Genomic DNA, 9659 nt, shown 5'->3' on the forward strand with positions numbered 1-9659 from the left:
TTTCAATTCGATTCCATTGTTCTACCTGTATATTTTTGTGGCAATTACCAGGCTGTTTTCAGAACTATAGCTCTGTAGTAGACCTTAAAGTCAGGAATAGTGATGACTCCTGAAGTTATTTTGTTGTATAGGGTTGTTTTGGCTATCCTGGGTCTATTGTTTTTCCATATATAGTCGATTATTATCCTGTCCAGGTCAGTGAAGAATTGTGGTGTGATTTTAATAGGGATTGCATTGAATCTGTAGATTGCTTTCAGCAAGATTGCCATTTTTACTATGTTTATGCTACCTATTCAGGAGCATGGGAGATCTTTCCATTTTTTGGTATCTTCTTTAATTTTTTTTCTGTAAAGCCACAAAGTTCTTATTATATAGGTCTTTTACTTGTTTGGTAAGCATTACACCAAGATACTTTATGTTGCTTGTGGCTATTGCAAAGGGTGATGTTTCTCTGATTTCTTTCTATGTCTCATTGTCATCTGGAAAAAATAAGGGCTACTGATTGTTTTGAGTTTATCTTGTATCCTGCTTGTTGAAGGTGTTTATCAGCTGTAGGAGTTCCCTGGTAGATTTTATTGGGTCACTTATGTAAACTATCATATTATCTGTAAATAGAGACAATTTGACTTCTTCCTTTCCAATTTGGATCCCCTTGCTCTCCTTTTGTTGTCTTATACCATTAGCTTGTACTTCCAGTATGATATTGATGAGATATGGAGAGGGCAGCCTTGCCTTGTTCCTGATTTTAGAGGAATTGGCTAAAGTTTCTCTCTATTCAGTTTGATGTTGGCAGTTGGTTTGCTGTATATTGCTCTTATTATGCCTAGGTATGTTCCTGTTAACCCTGATCTCTCGAAGTCCTTTATCATGAAAATGTGGTGAATTTTGTCAAAGCCTTTTTCAGGATCTAGGGAGATATCATATGGTTTTCCCTTTTTATTTTGTTTACATGGTGGATCACATTGATAGATTTTCATATATTAAACCATCAATGCAATCCAGGGATGAAGCCTAATTCGTCATGGAGGATGATTTCTCTGATGTATTCTTGAATTATGTTTGCCAGAATTTATTGAGTATTTTTGCCACGATGTTTATCATGGATATTGGTGTGTAGTTTTCTTTCTTAGTTGTGTCTTTGTGAGGCTTGTGTACCAAGCTTATTGTGGCCGCATAAAAAGAGTTTGGCAATGAACCTTCTGTGTCTATCTTGTGGAACAGTTTGAGGAGTAGTGGTATTAGTTCTTTCTTGAATGTCTGGTAGCATTCTGCACTGAATCCATCTGGCCCTGGACTTTTTTTTGTTGGAAGTCTTTCAATGACTGCTTCTATTTCATTGCAGGTTATCGGTCAATTTAAGTTGTTTTTCTGTTCTTGATTTAATTTTGGTAAGTGATAGTTATCCTGAAATTTGTCCATTTCCTTTGAGTTTTCAATTTTTGTGGAATACAGGTTTTCAAAGTATGACCTGAAAATTGTCTGGATTTTCGCCTTGTCCATTGTTATGTTCCCCTTTTTGTTTCTGAGTTTTTTAATTTGCATGTTCTCTCTCTGCTTTTTTTGTTAGTTTGGATAAAGGTTAGTCTATATTGTTGATTTTCTCAAAAAAACAACTCTTTTTGACATTGCTTTTTTGAATTGTTCCTCTGGTTTCAATTTTGGTGATTTCAGCGCTCAAGTTGAAAAAATCTTGGTGTCTACTCCTATGGGGTAAGTTTGCCTCTCTCTCTTCTGAGGCTTTTAGTTGAGCTGTTAATTCTCTTATGTGATTACCCCCTGTTTTCTTCACATGTGCACTTAGTGCAATGAACTTCCCTCGTAGCACTGCTTTCAAGGTGTCCCATACATTTGGGTATGTTGTGTCCTCATTCTCGTTGAATATTAGAAAGTCCTTTATTTCTTTATTTCTACTTTGACCCAGAATGTGGTGCAATTGCACATTGTTCAGTTTCCAATACTTTGCAGGTTTTCTGCCATTTGTGTTATTGTTGAATTCCAATTTTGAAGCGTGATGGTCCACTAAGATACAGGGACTATTCCTATTCTCTTGTATCTGTTGAGGTTTCTTATGCCACCTAGAATGTGGTCGATTTTAGAGATGGTTCCATGTGGAGCAGAGAAGACAGTATATTCTTTTGTGTTTGGGTGGAATGTTCTATAGATGTCTGTTAACCCCAGTTGAGACATAACTTCTGTTAGCTCTTTTGTTTCTTTGTTGATTTTCTGATTTGTGGTCCTGTCTAGTGTTGAGAGTGGTGTATTGAAGTCTCCCACTATAAGTGTGTGAGGTTTTATGTGAGATTTGAGCTTTAGTAATGTTTCTTTTACAAATGTGGGTGCCTTTGTATTAGAGGCATAGGTGTTCAGAACTGAGATTTTTGTGTTGAAGAATTTCTCCTGAGATGAATAGGAAATGACTGTCTTCATCTCTTTTGATTAATTTTTTTTGAAGTCTAACTTGTTAGATATTAGGTTAGCCATGCCTGCTTGCTTCTTGGTTCCATTTGATTGGAAAATCTTTTCCCAACCCTTTACCCTGAGGTAATGTCTATCTTTGAAGCTTACATGTGTTTCTTGTATGTTAATTTCTTATGATTTTATTTTAGTTTTATTCGAGTTTTTATTTATTTATCTATATTTTGAAATAAAGAAACATAAAATAAGGCTGACCTTGCAAATGCTGTCTAGCCCAGGATGGGCTGGATCCCCAAATCTGCTGTCTACACCTCTCTTGTGCTAGAAGTCCAGGCATGCACCACTGATCCCAGGTGAGAATTTTATAATTTTTGAATTTTATGAATATTTTAGATATAATTACTATATTTGTAATTTATTTTGTCTCTGGAAATTTAGACAATGAAATATGAAAAATATCAGTTTATCCCAAGCAAAAGAGGATATACTTATCTATGAAGAAAATAATACTAAATTTCATTTCTAAAAATTCATCAGTGTAGATATATAAAACTGAATTAATTATATGTAGGCCAAAATGTTATACTTTATAAGTATCATATTTATGTGATTTTAATACTTATTATTCCTTTTAAAAGTTATTTTAAGCAAAAGTTATCCAAAACAAAATTTTTAAGGATTTGCCTTCTAAAATTGAATTGTGATATTTATTTTACACAAATATATAAAAAATAAACTATCTTGTTTCTTTGACCCAAATACAATTTTTAATTTCCTATCATCAATTTAACCCTCTATTCATATTTAAAATATATAGGCAAATTAATTTCATTATGAGCAAATTTTCTTCTTTTTAATTCTTTTCTAGACTAGTTATTTACAGAAAAAAATTACAAAAACTTACTAGAAGCAAATACTCATATAGCAAAATCTGTATTAGTTTTGCCATTCTTATCTCTTTTATCATTGGCGATGTATTATAGGAAGTAATTTTAATTGTGGAGTGTATTACTGTATTTTGTCTGGGTTTATGCTGACGCTGTTACAGCAGTTTGTTTATTTTTCACCAAGAGGTACTTGCACTTTCTGGCAGGAATTGCTTTTTCAATACGATAAGTTTTTTTCTATGTTTTACCCTTAGATAAGTTGCTCCAGCAGATAAGTTGCTCCAGCTCCACCCAGGATTAGGTAGCTATCTCTAAGTAAACTCAGAAGACTGTACATAAAAAGAGGATATGAAAGTAATATGGGGGCTCATATAGAAGGGCATCTCTAGAAAGGGAAGTGCCATGATGTAGAAAAGTGTCCATAAAACACCAAAATCGATTACAACACCAACAGAAGTATGAATCAAAACACATAAAAATAAGATATTGGGAGGGGGATAGGTAATACAACTCTAAAAGTTTGCAATTGTTAGGGTTAGGAGCACTCACTGCACTTTCAGAGTAGCTGGGGTTGATTCCAAACAAACCACTTTAGAATTACAGTTAACAAATAGCTGTAACTCCAGTTCCAGGAGATCCAATGTTCTCTTCTTGCCTCTATGAGCACCTAATATACACATCATGGCTGGTAAACGAATATATAAAACACATGAACTGCTGAACTCACAGATGCTGAACTCACTGATGTTAAATTCACAGATACAAAATGCCAGATCAGTATTTCAAATGTCTTCTGGGGAAAAAATAATGGTCTGAAAGAGGTACAACTGAGTAAATAAGTTACATCTAGGCTCTGATACTCAAAAGCAAACAGGGAAAAGTCAGCAACATGATTAGAAAACAATTATAAGGGGAAAAAATCACCGAGAGTCAAGATTTTTCTGTAAACAAATTGAGATCTTTATTTTAAGAATTAGAAATATTAAAAATAAAGAAGTCAGTTAAAAGCAACCAAAAAAAAAATAGTGAAAATCTTCTCCAACAGATGTGACCAAGAAGAGAAATTATCAGTGATAAAGAAAACATTTGATTAAATCCACATCTGATTAAGTGCTTCATTCAAAAAGCAAATAAGAAGGAAGGGGGAGGAGAGTGGTTACAACATCTTAAAGTTCCGGTTAAATATCAAGAAAACAAACCTAGTATCAATGACAGAGATCTTGGTAAACATAAACATCATAGAGAATATATTCAATGAAGTAGCAGAATATTTCTAAATTTGAGAAAAAGAACAAATTTTTAAGCAAAAGAGATTTTTTTGTTCTTTTTATTTATTATTTTAATTGCAATATGCTAAATAGTTTGGTTTCTGGTCCTGTGTATTTGGTGTTCTGTTTGCTTCTTATATCTGTATGATTTTGTGGGTATCTTTTTTTCTAGGATCTTCTTGAAGAGCTAGTATATGGCATTGTTTTGTGTTTATTTTTCTTCCTCTATGCATATAATTCAAACATTTTATCTTGCCATGGTGCTTCATAGTTTCTCCATACTTGCTCTTTGTGTGTGTGTGTTTATTTTTCATATTTTTTGATAATTTTTTCTATTTAAATTTGAAACAAGTTTGTTTTACATGTCAATCCCAGTTTCAGTACCCTCCCTTCCTCACCTGTCCCCACCTCCACCAACCTGCATCCCATCCTTTTTCTCCTCCCCAGGGAAGGTGATTTCTTCCCTGGGGAGTCTTCAAAGTCTGTTATATCATTTGGAGCATAAGCTAGGCTCTCCCTCATATGTCTAGGCTGAGAGAGTATCAGTCTATGTTGCATGGGCTCCCAAAGTCCATTAGTATACTAGGGATAAATACTGATCCACTGCCAGAGTCCCATAGACTGCCTAGTCCTCTTAACTAACACCCATATTCAGGTGGTCTGGGTTGCTCATATGTTGGTTTCTCAACTATCAGACTGGAGTCCATGAGCTCCCCCTTGTTCAGGTAGCAGTTTCTGTGGTTTTCTCCAGATTGGTCTTGAACCACATAGCAACGAACACCTGATTTTTGACAAAGAAGCTAAAATTACAAAACAGAAAAAAGAAAGCATCTTCAACAAATGGTGCTAGCATAACTGAATGCTGGTGTGCAGAAGACTGCAGATAGATCCATATCTATAGCCATGCACAAAACGTAAGTCCAAATGCATCAAAAACCTCAACCTAAAACCAGCCACACTGAACCTTTTAGAAAAGAAAGTGGAAAGTACCCTTGAACTAATTGGTAAAGGAGTTCACTCCTGAACAAAACACAAGATGCACAGGTATTTTTCATATTCTTTATCTTTGTATTCTAATTCCTCCATATTATCCTCCAATACAGATATTAATACTTTTATTTTATTCCTTCTATTTGTAAGCTTTTCCTTCTGAATTTTAAACTTGGGTTATTGACTTTTGCAGTTCCATCTCGATTTAAGGTTGAATTCTCTTGACTATTAATTTATATATCATATCCCAAGCTGTCTTTGCTTTTATATTAGAACATATGTTTGTGTGTTCTTTGGCATCAGTCAGGTATTTATTGATATTCTCAAAGTGTAACTCTCTTCTCTCTTCAATGAAGCTTCCTTTTTTCATCAGAAAGTGATTGATACAGAAAACCAAAATTGTAAAAAATGCAGAATGTCACTGACTTCGAGGTTCTCAGAACCAACTTATACATATATACCACAACCCCTATATCTATCTCTCAAGGATTATGAGTATAAAAGCCAAAGAAGCGAGGCATTTACTGTGAGAATTTTCTTCAATTAAGGACATAAATTCTGTACCCATGAGATATCAGAAATATTCTAGCCTAAACTATACTTGAACTATGGCAATATCAATTATGGATTGGAGAAAACTTCACAAGTTCCCTTCCTTAAAACATACTAAGGGCAATATTCGTAGTAGAATTATTCCTAATAGCCAAAACCTGGAACCAACCATGATTTTCCTCAACTGAAGAATATATGAAGAAAATGAAATACATTTATACAATTGAGTATTAATAAGCTGTAACAAACAGTGACATCATAAAATTTATAGGCATATGGATGGAACTAGAGAAAAAAAAATCCTGAGTGAAGCAACCCAGATTTAGAAAGACAAAGACTGTATTCACTCACAAGTGGATATTAGATGTAAAGGAAACAATAACCAGACTATTACCTATAGCCCCAGAGAAGCTAGATAACAAGAAAAATCTTAAGAGGGACACCTGGATAGCTCAGGAAGGGGAGTTAGATGAGATCCATGGATAAATTTGGGTCAAGGGCCTCAGTAAATGGAAGAGTATAGAAGATGAGAACATGAGGGAATGAAGGTCAGGGTGGGGTACAGAAAGGTAAAGCAAGGATAGAGATATCTTTATGGATCCACTATGAGTTTAGGGGAAAACCTGGTGCAGAAGAAATACCCAAGAATCCACAAGGATGACCCCAGATAAGACTCAGTAGCAATAGTGAACAGGCTGTGCAAACTGGACTTTCTTTATAATCAGATTGGTGAATACTCCAACTATTATCACAGTGTTTTCATTCAGTAATTGATGGAACAAGATGCAGAGATCCACAACCAAGCACCAGGCTGAGCTCTGGGAATCCAGTCAAAGAGAGGGAAGAGGGAATGCATGATCAAGGGAAGTCAAGATCAAGATGGAGAAATCTACAGACATAGATCAACAGAGATAGCTAGTGGCGACACATCAACTCTGGACTGACAGCTATGGAGTCTCTATGGGACTGACTAGGCCTTCCATATGTGGGAGATACTCCTTACAGGAGATAGTTGTGAAACTTGGATTATGTAACGGTCTAATGACACTAGAATCAGGATCTATCACTGGGACATGAGCCAGCTTGCTGGGGCCAATTCCCTATGAGGGGATTGCATACTCAGGCTTAATGCTGGTTTGGTGGGGGGGGGCTTGGTTCTGTTCCAACTTAATGTGCCATACTTTCTTGATTTCACATGGGAGTTCTTACCTGTTGGGAGGAGTGGATGAAGGTGGAGAGCTGGGGGGGGGAAGTTAAGGAGAGGACAGGAGGAAGTATGTGAAACAAAACTACAGTTGTAATATAAAATGATATTAAAAAATAAATTTAATAAAAGTGCTAAGGACAATCAGTTACTGCTGAGAGGGAGATCTGTCTTTCCTATAAATTAGCCTCCATAGTATTTGTTCAGCCTTAGAAACATATAAATTCTTGTAATATTAAATTGACTCAGAATGTTGTATTTATATATTCATATTTTGCACATATAAGACTATTCAAAATATTAACCATTTATTTTAATTAAGCTTCATATTTCTTATTATTTAGTTGCTCAAAGGTTTAACATAGTCAGGAAATAAAAAATTAGCCAAGAAAAAACACAGAGACTATACCAAACAAAAAGATGGTTCTAGGAGGTGGTATGAGATTGAAAACACATTGTCAAGCTTACCAGAACAAAGAAAGAGACACAAATTAACACAATTACAGATGAAAAAGAAAAGATTAACGTACATATTGATGAAACAGGATGCCTCATTTAGCATGTCCTTTGGAAACATATATTCCAAATCATCTGGACCATGTAATGTTATATGTATGAACCTGATTTAGGGCTAACTACTTGGTGTTGGTTAACCAAGTGGTTTGCTTTTCCCTTGGAAAGACTGATTATATCTCTCAACATTCAACAGTTGTTTCTAGTTATTTTCCAATGCTTTGGGACCCACAAGGCTTTTGTCATCCATGTTAGCATGTCTACTGCAGACATGTTCATGTCTTGTTTTAACAGCCACATAGTTGAGATTTCATGAGTATCGGTTCCCTAATTTCCAGGAGATATTCCTGGAATATTTCCAGGAGATACAGCCTCACAATAAACTTGCTGTTCCTCTTGCTGATAAAGCCTTTGGTTATTATTTTCTCTAATGATCCCTATTGTAAAGAGGAGCTTCTATTTTGAGTGGTGTGAGTTATGCTTATCTGTGAGTAAAAGGAGTTAGGAATTATGCTGGTTAAGTAATATAGTGTTTATAGATTCTCCTCTTAGGTCTATGACTGACTACAGGGAACTTAACATTAGGAGAGAGTGAGAGAACAAAACAAAACAAAACAAAAAAAAAAAAAAAAACAAAAACAAAAACAAGCAAACCTCCTTAGAAAAGAGTCCTTAGTTGATCATCTGAAACCACATGGTCACCCCCGAAATTGTTACACATATTACTAACATTCATTGAGCAGAATAGGTTGAAAGGATGTATTTAAGTAGAGAGTGTCTATGCATTAAAAGAAAAAACAACAGAGTACATATATCTGTGAGACAGTGATAAGGATATTACAAGGGAGGGGACAGAGTGAGAAAAGTGAAAGGGAGATGAGAGTATTGTATTTTAATTTCAAAAAATAAAAATGTAAAATTTACACAAGTCCTGTTAATGCCATTCTTCAATTATTCAATAAATAACAATGAGAGTATACTTGTATCATGCAAATTAGAAGATGTGTCACTCTGAAAAAAGGACAACAAAGAATTAATTCAATAAATAAACATTCTATACTGACACAACAAGTAGAATTAATTGGTTTAGTGTCAATAAATATGTATGTCGAGAAAAAATTTATTCAGTGAATAGCTGTAGATCAGGCAGAAAAAAAAATGCTATGGAGAAGAGAAAATACAAGATAACACCTAATGGCATTTTAATGTAAAACATTTAAAGTAAATGCAGGAACAGAAATTCTAAAATTTTTCAATTGAATTCTGTGTGCAATTTATTTTGTAGGGGTGAAATTTGGGAGACTTGAGGAAAAGTTTCCTGAAGTAGTGGGGTTGAGCTGTTGTTTAAAAGTACCAGTTTTAGCTTGACCTAGAGAATAAACCAGTGTGAAATTACATGCATGCAAGATAGGTTTGTTGCATTATTGGGTTTTGAATGAGAAATGCTACCAATTAGCCCCGAGGGAGTTCATATGTTTGCTATCATGAAGAGCCTAGTTATCCATGGAGAGATTTATTCTGGGAACATTAGGGGACCAGGAACACAGTTTACCAAATATATGACATGATCTAATTTGTTTTTTAAAGAGGACACTTTGGCTGCAGTGTGGAAAATGTATTTGATTTGCAAGTGCCACCGAAGGCAGAAGCACTCATTGGAATCTATTAGAGAAATTCCAGCCAAAGAGTCTGGTAGCATGGACTTAGTACATCAGTGGAAACAGAAAATAAATGGACCATGTGAATCATATTTAGGAGACAGGCTCGACACAACCAGATAATGGATTGGGTATGTGAGACAGGAAAATTAGGAAGTAGAAATCCAGTGAT

This window comes from Phodopus roborovskii, unplaced genomic scaffold (genome assembly GCF_943737965.1).
Source record: "Phodopus roborovskii unplaced genomic scaffold, PHOROB, whole genome shotgun sequence".
Taxonomy (NCBI): domain Eukaryota; kingdom Metazoa; phylum Chordata; class Mammalia; order Rodentia; family Cricetidae; genus Phodopus; species Phodopus roborovskii.